The following is a 12,743-nucleotide window of genomic DNA, read 5'->3' as shown; positions in this document are numbered from 1 at the left end:
AAGGGAGAGGGAGAGATGAAAATGAAATCCAAACCCCAAACACAGTTGCAGAAAAAGGGCTACGACTAAGTGGGAACTGGCCCACGTACCGGCACATGAGTCAGAAGTGGCAAACCCTCACAGGCTTCGGGTAGTTTTCTAAGCACTTGATTATTTTGCAAATTCACTTTTGTCCTTTATTCTCATTCCAACTTTTTCCTATTTCAAAATTCACTGCCAAAATATAATTTCCCACACAGAGCTCAAATGGAAAAGCCTTCTGACAAGAGCTAATACCTTGAATTAGGTATCCTGGTTGAATAATCAATTTCTATACTCAGAGGTATTCAGACCATCTGCAGATGGGGTCCTGGAGGGCGAGAAAAAATACAAAGGAAACATCAGTCAAGGATTTTGATACAGATTTTGGTCTGAAGTAGTTTCTTTAAATATGATATTATATATGTTTATAAGCATAAATATTAATATAAATAATCTGTACTCCAAAAGGGAGAAACAGAAGAAAACAATATTCAGAACTGCTAACAAATGACTCAAAAAATATCTTCATTTCAGAATCAGCTCCACAAAATGATGACATGGGTATCATCCCTGCTCACAGTCTGATAGCACTTTAAACATCCCCAGAAAACTCGTGATGGACCAGGAAAAGCCAGCAGCAACTGTGAAACCACAGTGCGTCTGGAGAGTGTTTGCTTCTGGGGAGCGGTTGGCACGAAGGGGTGTGTAGGGGGAGCCTCGATCACCTGCATGGATACTGAGTACTTATCAAGTAGAATAAACTGCAAAGCTGTCATTTGTCATCTGCATTATGTCACTCACTACCCAGGAGAGTTCTTTCTGCTGACAAAGACTTCATAGTAAGTGACTGGGAGGGCAACCTTTCCCAGCCCCCAAAAAGCTCCTAACTGTCCTCCATCAATCACCAGGGGAAGGGGTCCTTCCTCCGGGCAAGGCTCGTCCCTCCATCCAGCCCATGTCCTCAGCACGCAGCGCCTAAGGGGACAGAGCCCTCCTTGACTGTCAGCACCAACCTCACTATTATCAAGACCCGGTGCCGCGCTGCCAGCATAGAGGCTTTGCCGCAGCAGATCTGAAGTGCAAAGATAAATGATTGATTGGCTCTGGAGCGGGAGGTTAGAGGCTAGCCTTCCACATTAAAATAAATAAATAAATAAGTAAAATCTGAAGGGGCTGCTGCACAAGCTTTGCAAATCAGTCCAAGAGGAGCCTTTGAAAGGGTTGGAAGAATGCCCCTTTCACTTTAGAGCACTAACCTGCTCAAAGCATTTCTCTTGGACTTCTGGTAGCAAAGGGCTCATTAAAATATACACACACACACAAAACTAAAAAACCCACAACTCTCTTTTGGATGTCATGAGGGGATGTCTGTATGGGAATTTAGGCTGCCCTACCATTAATTAGAGAGCAGCCTGCTTCATCAGCCCCTCGGCCCCCACACACCTGAGGATCTGTATTTTGAATTGCAACAATAAACTGGCATCGGATAAATAAGCATAACAAATTAAGTGTGAGAGTGGCATAGCAGAAGGAAAGGGACCCCATCACTCATGTCCATGCCTTAAATTCTGGAGGGTGACATGGGGCAGTGGGAGAAGAAAGACGAAAGACTGTGGACTGTTTACCCCCAGCCACACACATTATTTTGTTTTACAAAAACACACACACCCCTATTATTTTAAACTTTATGAGCTGTTTTGTAAACAGTTCTAATGCTTTTCAATCTGCAGCCTGTAATTACTCTGAGAGAGAGAGAGGAGAGGAAGAGAGGAATAGAGACACTCTATAAGAAATAGATTTTAAACAAAAATCTAGTGCTGTAGCAAGGCAGTCCTGACTATTATCTGCAGAGCATCAAACCAACCACCTCTGATAGAGCCTCTCGATCTGAGAGAATCAATACTTAAGGTTTGGTGGTGGTTTTTTGTTTTTGTTTTTGGGGTTGGTTTTTCTTTTTTTTTTTTTTTTGTAATAACTCAGGCTTATTTCAGTGATTGCTGTGTATGCTGAACACTGAAAGCCTGCAGTTTTTCTGCACTGACTGCTTGGTTTCTGTGCATTTGCTTCAAATCATGGGAAAAGCAATATAAGTATGAAAGACAGGCGAAGGAAAGAAAGAAGGAAAGAGAGAAGTCAAACAATGGCTGTTTCCAGCAGAGTGGCATAGGCTAAACAGTAACATACAGAAATTTCTTCGAGGGTTGATCCCTTAAGTCAAGAGTTTGCTCACCTCTCCAAGCCTGCAAGGGAGCATGAAGAGAGAGTGAACAGGGGGTTCTTGCATCCGCTCTAGTGTAAACCAGCCTCTGCTGACAGTAGTGACCCGGAAAGTACACTCACAGTGTCGGGCAAACAGTGGCACTTGGAGTTTAAAGAAATCAGCCACACATGAAGCTGAAAATTCTGCACAATTAAGATGCTGATAACATTCCCTGGAACCCAATCAACATTACTGCATATTCTTTTCTTTATCTTATTTACTTTGCCTCTTCCTCTAGGAAAAAGAAAATTAGCCTTAATGGTACCTTGAATAAACTACATTGAACTACACTGAAAAGCATTTCCTAATAAAGCAAAGGGACAGCCATACAGATGCATTTTTTTCCTATAAAGTGACCTTCCTAGAGACTTAAAAGTCCAGAAGGAGCCAATTTTTTTTTCCGCTGTTTATTACCGATTCAGGAGGTGCATATGTAAACACAGAGAAACTGAGTGCTACAGAACACTGCACTTTCAGACGGGTCTGCCCAGCAGTCACATATCATCTTTACACCATCTCCCTTCACAAAAACACAAAACACACCACTCTGAAAAACCTGCACACAGACAATTCCTTATTCAAAAATGACCTTTTAAAACCTGTCATCTTCTCACTGCCTGGTTTCCAGCTCCATAAGGAAAAGAAGTAAAGAAGAAGAAAAAAAACCTGACAGACAAATGCAGAACTGGACAAAGGAGACAAGGATGCAATGTTTGAATTGGATACTTTGTGGCAGACAACAAGTGTCCTTAGAGACTAACAATTTGTCCTGAGAAATAGCAGAAAATGGGAGAAATGGTAAAAGGGGTTTTTCTCTCTCATGGAAAGTGAGCTCGAGGAATCGTGTTGTATTCATGAATCAGTACTAGAATACAAGTTGTCTTTTCTTCAACCCCTAAAATGAAAACGCCAATTGTAGCTATGGCCAGTGGATGTGGAAAGTTGTCAGGACTTTGTTCAGGGCACTAAAGCCAAACTATAAATATGACATTAAAAGTTTCAAGTCACAGGGGTGCCTGGGTGGCTCAGTCAGTTAAGTGTCTGACTTTGGCTTAGGTCGTGATCTCATGGTTCCTGAGTGTGAGTCTTGCATTGGGCTCTGTGCGGACAGCCAGCTCAGAGCCTGGAGCCTGGTTCTGATTCTGTATCTCCCTCTCTCTGCCCCTCCCCTGCTCATGCTCTGTCTCTCTCTCTCTGTCTCTCAAAAATAAATGTTAAAAAAAAGTTTCAAGTCACATATAAAGGGGGGAAAATAGATCAGGGAGACTTCAAACCAACTGGGTAGAAAGTCTAGCCCACACTTTCTCATTGAGCAACACCCCACACTAAATGAAAACCCTTACTGCAGGTAGATCTCTGGCCTCACCAAGCTTCCCTATCTGGGCAGTTGGTGCTGAGGGATGGCAACACACTGAAAGGGTCCTGCTTTGTCTGTTGCAGTGGTTCCTCAGGTGTAACCCAGGGCTTTTGGGTGTCCCTGAGATGCTTTTTGGGGACAGTCCATGAGGTCAGCACTATGTTTTTTTAAAGAGCATGTGCATGCATGTGTGTGAGGGAGAGAGGGAGAGAATCCCAAGCAGGCTCCATGCTTAGCATAGAGCCCGACACAGGGCTTGATCCAATGGCCCTGGGATCATGACCTTAGCCAAAATCAAGAGTTGGACACTCAACCACCTGAGCCACCCAGGCGCCTAGGTGGCGCCAAGGTCAGCATTATTTTGATAAGAATACTGACATCTTTGCTTTTTCCACTTTGTTAACATTTGCACTGATGGGTGTAAGAGCACTGATGGGTAAAACTGCTTATGTCCGAATAAAGGGAACGTCACATACAGTTAAAAAAAAAACACAAAAATACCCGCCAGTTTCATTCAAGATGAAACAGTAAAATGATGAACTGTATTAAATCCTGTCCCTCAAATACACACCTTTTCTTGTTAACTTTGATAAGACAGGAGCTACACGTAAAGCTCTTTGTTGTGTAGGGAGGCTGACCATAGTGAAGGAACAGCGCTTGTGCAGCTGAGCTGCAAACTAGACACTGCCTTTTGCTCACAGAACACTATTTTTACTTGAAAGAATTATTTGGACTTGGATATTTGGCAGGCATTTCTTAAGGACTGAATGAAATGAGATTGTCATTTCAAGGAAAACAGCTGAAAGTATTTGTTCTATTTGTTGCCAATGATAGAAAAGTAGCTTCCAAGCTAAAATCAGAATTTTGGAAAACTTCTATGTGCCACCATGAACTTGGCAGCTTCCCAATATGTAAAACCTTTTGATGACATTGATGTTGATATTAACAAATGTTATTTTTTGATACTGAAAAATGAAATGTGTCAACATTTAGCATATTTGCATAATTCAGTGAACCAATATTTCCCATATGATATACATCAGCAAAAAAATTTCAAAGCAGAAGATGACCATTGGATTTTAATGTAACAGAGTAGGAAAGCGCATTGATAGGGTTTCAGATTACTTACGACAGCTAATCTTTAAGAAATCACCACTTGTCAAGTTTTGGCATAGTATCAAAGGAGATCTACAAGTGTCTGAAAAAGCTATTAAAATATTTCTCCTTTTTCAACTACTTATCCATATGAGGCTGAATTTTATTACTATATTTGAACAAAAACAATATATTTCAACAGATTAAATGCAGAAGTAGATATAAGAACCCAGCTCTCTTCTATTCAGATAAATGTGTGTAAAAATGTAAATCAATGCCACTTAGTTACCAATATTTTTTTGGTTTGGAAAATATAGTTGTTTTCACAAAATATATCTTTTAACATATAATAGATTTATTATTGTTATTTTCAAAAGAATTTTAAAATATTTAAAAAATTCCTCAGTTTTAATTTCTAATTATCAATAGCTATACTCTACAGAAACAAAACCTATTGAAGGTCTTTGGAAAATTTTAATATCATAAAGGATTCCTGATACCAAAAAATTTGAGAATTGTTGGCCTATAGTGTACCTGGCTCCACAGTTAAGCCTGGGCTTTCACCTCTACTGCTGCAGATCTAGCCCTGTTCACAAACTTATTCAATTTTGTCCCTTAAAACCCTGAAACTATCTTAAGTTCTAAATGTCTAGTGTACATAGAGGTTGTTGATGAGTGATGACACCCTTTGTTTTGTTTTTTAATCTCAGGTAACACAGAATTTTATAAATGAATGTCCACGCATCTGAAGTATGTGAGAGAAAGGGTTGGAACAGCCCACTCAGCACAGAAATAAACCACTCAGGAATGGGGCAAGGGAATTGTTTCTAGTACCAAGCGATGCTACTCCATAGTTAGGACAGAGAAAAAAAGGGCTACCATAACCAGTCAAAACAGCAGGAGAGATGAGGCCAGCATTATGCAATCATTCAAAGCTGAATTTAGCCAGATCACACTGAGTTTATCCTAAGAGTGAAGCAAAATAGCATTATACCAGCAAGAAGCTGGTATCTTCATCCCGCCCCCTCCGCCCACAGCCAATCTTCATGCATTTCTAAGGATGGGCTTACATGGTCCTTTTCCCTTAATTTTGGCTTTCAAGGTTCCCATACATTATTTCTTTTCTTTAGGAGAAGCCTTCAGGACACACTATCTTCTTTATAATCTATGTGAACCCATGAAGGAGCTAATTTCTTCTTTTAAAAACCTCATAGCTGGGAAACTTCATCTATTGTTAATCCCCAGGAAGCATATTTCCCGATCTAATTTATTACAACTCCAAGCAAAGAAGATAAGCAAGAGGCTCCTTCTGGTGCAATAACATTTTTTTGTACCCCTGGAATAATAAATCTCTTCCAACAACCAATGACAGCTGGAAAGTGTGCATCTCTGACCTGGAGCACTTTTGGGGGAAATACTTGACTAAATGATGAAATCCTCCTTCAACAGTATTTGCTTTTCTTCCCTTTCTCTCTTTCCAGTCTTTCTCCCACCAACATGCGAATCCTCTGAAATTGAAAAGAACCTTGAAAAGCCATCTATTCACAAAATTGTTGTGTTGGTTATCCCTCGGGCATGGCGAGAAAGATTTTGTTCTTATTTCATTCATATCTGTATTGGATTTTTTTCAATGATCTGTTGCATTATAAAAATGGAGATAAATAGATTTAAGTTTCCTGCATTTACCCTCTGTCTTCTCAGGGAGGAAGAGAATAGACAGAAGGAGCAATGATAACACAAAGTGAGAGGTACTTTTGAGATGCAGCCTCACAAACATAGGAAGTAAAACTATAAAACCATAAAAACGAACTTAGTGAGAGCATTTTAGAGAATCCCAAAAGTCCAAGGCTAAGATTTGTCCAGCTTCCTTCAAATAGGAATTAGCAAAACGAAGGAAAATAAAGTGATCTAAAAATTATGAAAAGGGATCTGATATTCCTGACACAGATGCTGTGAAGTGTGTGAAAGGTATGTTAATGGTTACCATTTCAATGGTGGCAGTGAGAACAAAGAAATTATTGGAGTTCTAAAAAAAAAAAAGGATCATTGGAAATCTCAGTTCAAATGGGCCTGGTGAAAGACAGTGATATAGATAAAAAGAATTACAAATGTGGTCTTAGACAGCTTAGCTAGGTCTTAAGGTATGTGGTTTAATACATGAAATTGTATTAAATTTGCCTTCAGTTGTATGTATTTATAGTTTATTTATATTTAAGTATCTTGATGTAGTTTGTTGCAATAACAAAATAAACCCCAAATATCAATGGTTGACCACAATGAAAGTGTATTTGTCGCTCATACTTCAAGTCACACACAGAGTGGTGGCAGGGAGCTTTGCTCTGCCCAGTCATGCGTGGACACAGACTGACAGGGGCCCTGGACCAAGAGAGGCAGAAATAAACTGGAGAATCCTGCAGGAGAGATTTTCGGTCTCTAACTTGGAAGTGACTCAGATCATGTCTAACATTTCGTTGGCTGGAACTAGTCACATGGCTCCTTCCCGCTGTCTTCGGGCTGAAAATGTGGTGGAGCAGATGAAGTGCTTGCGGAGCCAGACTGTCTATGCCACAAGCATCAAGTTTCATCAGCACCTTATGTATTTTTTTTTCTCTCTCTAGACACATACACGCAGACACATATTTCAAGTAATGAAGAAACATAGTCTTTGCAGCTTAAAGGTAGACCATTCCTAGCTGCTGTACCTCTTCACAGATTCATACATTCACAGGGGGAAACATGTTTCATTTTAGTTTGTGTCCCTGATGTACATAATCTGCCACAACACAAATTTATTTTAAAGGTCCATAATTCTTGCAAAGCAGTTAAGTTGAAGAAAATATTTTTAAACAACCAAATAAAAGCTATATTTATGTTTCCAAAGTGTTTTTCTGAATATTTTCTTGTAGTTAAAATATATGTGGGAAAGGAAGCACACCTGACTTTCCAATATCAATTAAGTCACAGTCAAAAGAGTTCCGCTGGCCTACTTTCTATGCCGACAAGCTTACCACCAATATAATGCTCGTTAACATTTTCTAAGGGTTTCAATACAGCAGAATAGAGTTACCAGTTCCTTCCGAGGGATCCTGCTGGCCTCACACGGAGTGATGACCAAGAAAGGGAGTCTGGGAAACAGAGTGTGAAAGATGAATATGCATTTCAAAACAAGGCTAGTTCCTAGCTCAAGACTTAAGGACAAATGCAGAGTGTAACTCTATCTCCCCCCAAAATGTCTTACAGGAGAAACTTAAAAAAACACAAAAAACCAGCCACAGAGACATTCATATTTAAATCAACTCTTTGCTCAGAGTCATTTTCAAGGAAACTTTAAAATTCAGATTAGGTCATCTATCGAATTTCAAAAATACTCCTTTGCAAGTGTTACTGGGAAATACTATTTTGAGATTTCTTTGTATTGTTAGCTAAAAACGTAATTCCAAGTCTTTTCATGACAAAATCATCTTCAACACGTGCTTTCCATGTACCTACATCCTTGCACCATCTTCAGATTGTTGTCTTTCCTTTGGTTGTACACTTTCTTCCAAACAATTAACACGCACAGAAGTGCATTTATGAAGTAAAAAGGATAATTCTACTTAAATTTCAAGTGACATTCAGGCCTTCAATCATGGAAGATACTATTACAGTAGAACAAATCGAGTAACGAACAGGTCTCTCCAGGAAAATTCATTTATTAATCTTTTCTGTAACGCATTCATGAAACATATGATGAATGCAAATTATCTATATTTAGTGACATGTATCAGATATATGGCATTATTGTCTAATCAATTTCATCTACCTACCTTCAAATCGTTATCTGGACATAGAGATATTTATCAATGTCTTCTGATTGTTTAGCACATGAAGAGATAGAGCAGGAGATTTTTAAGACCATACATTCACTAACATTTACCAATTCCAGTGATGCTACTTGCATCAAAGTCCTGTACTAACTGGAAACTTAAAATAGAACTTCTGTCTTTGTTGTCTGGATGGAAGCTGAGAAAAAAATTTAGCAAATAAAAAGTAACGTTTTACTCTGTTGTTACGAAAGAGTAAACTTTATGACATTTTAAGCTGAAGAATTCATAAAATGAAAATTCTAAGAGTCATATTATCACGCTAAACTATTATTTGTTGTATTTGTAAGATAATCTTCCTGAAAAGGCTTAGATTAGGATCTCTGTCTATGGATGTTTGGGGCAAATTTATGTTATTTTCACTAGAAATAAAGTGTTACTTTCTTTATAAACAGATGTTTACAGTTGGTCAAGTCCTTAGATTTCATAAATCTAGACCACAAATACTCAATGATATTCCACTTCCAAAATTTATTTCTCACTAACTACTCTACTTTGTTTGAAATCTTCATTTCTCAGCACTTGTCACACAAAGGAGCTGGTATAATTAAACCAGATGATGTGCCCCACAAGTAAAATCAGCCATTCATGAAAGCTGGTCACCAGAGGCCATTTCAAACAATGCATATTTCAAAGTAATCTAACGTAATCCCTTCTCTCTACTGATTTGGTTTCTATGAAGCCTTAAGCACATGTGTGCTACAAAAAGAAGGTTTATTAAAACCTGATGTGATATTAGAGATTATAATGCAACAGGGTTGAGCTGACTTTAATATCTGAGTCTTCAAAAAGAAAGCAATTTTCAATTATATTCATAAGCTGACTAAAAACGTTCTGCATACAAAGGTAGATGGTGTTTACTTATTAATTAAGAAAAGAAAGAATGCTCCCCTGTTATCTGAATGGGGTTTATATTTTGTGTATAAAACTGCCATATAAAAGTAGAGGAGAAACTAAAACAGTTTTCACTGATGGACAGATTAGTAAAGCGCAGCAAATACTTGTAACTATGTGTAGTGAGAAGCTTGGATTATTTAGAAAGTTCTTTATAAAGTTGCAAATTTCTAGTGTACCATTCTTTTGCTCACTGTGGCAAAACAGTGTCAAAATGTGTCCTAGAACAGCATTTGACAACTTAAAAATATTAGCTGTTGTCATTTGGGGAAATGGATTCATACAATTACTGAGTAAAGGGGCACCTGGGTGGCTCAGTTGGTTAAGCATCCGACTTCGGCTCAGGTCATAATCTCATGGTTCATGGGTTTAAGTCCCGCGTAGGGCTCTGTGCTGACAGCTCAAACCCTGGAGCCTGCTTCAGATGCTGTCTCCCCCTCTCTCTCTTCCCCTCCCCTGCTCACACTCTGTCTCTCTCTCTCAAAAATAAATTAAAAAGGCATTTTTTAAAAAGTCAATTACTGAGTAAGTCTGGCTACCTATGTTATACCAAGGCCTTCAGACCTGGAGGATCTCTGGAGATTTTATTTGTTTGTTTGTCCTGATCCTTTCTGTATTTAAAAAAAATTTTTTTTACACTTATTTATTATTGAGAGACAGAGAAAGACCGAGCACGAACCAGGCAGGAGCAGAAAGATAAGGAGACACTGAACCCAGGAACTGTGAGATCATGACCTGATCTGAAGTCAGACGCTCAACCTACTGAGCCTCCTAGGCACCCCCTTTTTCTATTTTCTAACTATACAGTTGACTCTTGAACAACATAGGTATAAACTGTAAGGGTCCATGTACACATGGATTTTTTAAAAATAAATACAGTAGAGTACTGTGCATGTATTTTCTCTTACGGTTTTCTTAATAACGTTTTCTTTTCTCTAGTTTACTTTATTGTAAGAATACAGTACATAATACATATAACATAAAACATATGTGCTAATTGACTATTTATGTTATTGGTAATTCTGGTCAACTGTAGGCTATTATTTAAGCTTTTGGGGAGTCAAAAGTTATACTCAGATTTTCGACCATGCAGGAGGACAACACCTCTAACTCCTTTGTTGTTCAAGGGTCTCTGTATTTAGTTTCAATCGTGGATAAAAATATAAGATTAGATTTGATATGTTTTTAGCCCGTCCGTTTTAGGCTTTTCTACATACAACTCTATATCCTTGAAAAGCACATAGAAAAAAATATGCAAATGATCATGAACTGGTCTATGAAATGAGCAAAAAGCAACACCCTGATACACAGAAAATGTGCTATTCCTCAATGGAATACTGCTTCACGTACTCAATCATATATGAAAAAGGAGATTAGCAACTGTACTTCTGAGAATTAATGTGCTAGACAAAATCTAGAAAATACATTATAGAAATCTCTTAGTTTGAAGGTGTTTGGACTGAATGTTTGTGTAGCCCCCTAAATTCATCTGTTAAAGTCCTAACCCCTAATGTGGTGATATTAGGAGGTAGGAACTTTGGGAGGTAATTAAGTCATCAGGGTGGAAGCCTTGAATGGGATTACTACCCTCATGAAAGGGAGTCCACAGATCTCTCCTACTCCCTTCCATGTGAGGACACTGAGAAGATGACCATTTATGAACCAAGATGTGGGCTTTCAGCAGACACCAAATCTCCTACACCCTAATCTTGAACTTCTAGCTTCCAGAATTGTGAGAAATAAATGTTTGTTATTTATACCATTCAGGGTCTGGTATTTTTGCTAGAGCAGCTCAAATAGACTAAGACAAAAGGGATCTTAAAGTTTACCTATCTTAACTCTTAACTAATGAATAAAACTTCTCTAGAACCAACAATGTAAACATGCCCATCTAGGTATCACAGAACTCACTAGGCTGCCTGTGTAGTTCGGGGCAGCATTAAATCTTAGGAATTTTGTTGAACAACAATTCTGCCCTCCACTCTTCTAAATGTTTAATTGTGCACTAGTCTACTGAGCCACACAAAATAATTCTATATTCTTCTCCATAACAAATGTTTTAAACTTTGAAGATGGTTTTCATCAGACTCCTGAATTATTTTCTCTTAAAAAAAAAAAAAAAAGAAACATACTTATGTGGTGGAGAGATATGGGAGAGCAGTGGAAGGAGTTATTTTTGAATTTGGTTAAGTACTGGATCAAGAGATGCTATGAAGCTCTAGTTGTACAAATAGGAAGCCAGCATAGATTTAATGCTTTTCTGGCTCAAAGGAATTTTGACTGCTAGACTACTAATCAATGCTTTCCAAACTCACAAAGGAACATTTCCTTATGAACTACTACTTTCATGTTTGGACTAAATTCAACTCGGAAATCTTCCAAAATTTGCATAATTAACTTGTTAATCAGTTTTATTGGAGAATAAAGCCAGACAAGAAAGATGAAGATCCAGGCTAAGAGTTACAATCCAAGTACTGGATTTTTTTCATCCCTTGACAATTTAGTAATTGATTTCTCTCCAGATTTTGACAAAGCATTCCTTCTAAGAAAAATCTTCTTTACCACACTTGATTCTCAATTTCAGAATAACTGGATAGTTTAAAATTAGATCCATGCAAGAGAAGAACAGCTATTCTACCATGAAACAAAGGCCCTAAGCGCAAGTACTTAATTCAGAAGGTAGAGTGGGGGTTCATCATAATCATCTGGAGGGCTTGTTAATTATTCCATAGTTCCAACTCAGGAATGGGGCCTAAGAAATTGCATTTTTAAGAAGTCCGCAGTGGTGCTGATGCTGATAGTATTGGTCCAGGGTAGAACAATCAGCTCACTAGCACTAGCAAAAGGAAAGGTACACGGAGCCAAGCCTGGGGAAGGTCTTTCAAGTCTTTTCATGAAGGCTGACCTCTCAGGCTTTTGCACTGTCTAAGGCAGCTGAGCATTCCCAGGCCACTACTATTGACATTGCCAATTATTTCATAGCTGATAGTACTCTTGTGTAAGATCATCTTTTGCAGAGTTGCCGAGAAGGCAAACATTCCACACACTCAGGGCTTATTCAGTAAGCATGGACAACAGGAAGAGTTTTCCAGTGGAGAGCATAAAACTCCCCTCTGCAAACAATCAGAAGGGGCTTTCAAATCACCCTCTGATATCCCTTTCTGTAGTTCTCTTTCAATGTCTGAAGAAGGTAGGTTCCATAAATCCTTGACGTATGAGATCTACTGGGGTCTGACGTGGCCCTGCATAGTGT

The 12,743-nt window shown here is 38.6% G+C and overlaps 1 protein-coding gene across 5 annotated transcripts in view; it reads right to left on the bottom strand.

The window, feature by feature from the left end:
* The window catches only part of SULF1 (sulfatase 1), a 177,454-nt gene that overhangs the window by 85,383 nt on the left and 79,328 nt on the right, over positions 1 to 12,743 (bottom strand). For 4 of the 5 annotated variants that reach the window (XM_039222837.1, XM_039222840.1, XM_039222842.1 and 1 more), the window contains exon 3: positions 277 to 349. The gene's annotated coding sequence lies outside the window, so the exon portion shown is untranslated. Of the gene's footprint in view, positions 1 to 89; positions 253 to 276; positions 350 to 12,743 lie in introns of those variants that run through there. The other variant, XM_039222839.1, reaches the window with a different exon arrangement.

The sequence above is a fragment of the Hyaena hyaena genome, unplaced genomic scaffold (assembly GCF_003009895.1).
Source record: "Hyaena hyaena isolate Hyena2069 unplaced genomic scaffold, ASM300989v1 scaffold_1193, whole genome shotgun sequence".
Lineage (NCBI taxonomy): Eukaryota > Metazoa > Chordata > Mammalia > Carnivora > Hyaenidae > Hyaena > Hyaena hyaena.
The sequence above is the reverse complement of the archived record's forward strand: the minus strand, read 5'-3'. Positions and strand labels throughout refer to the sequence as shown.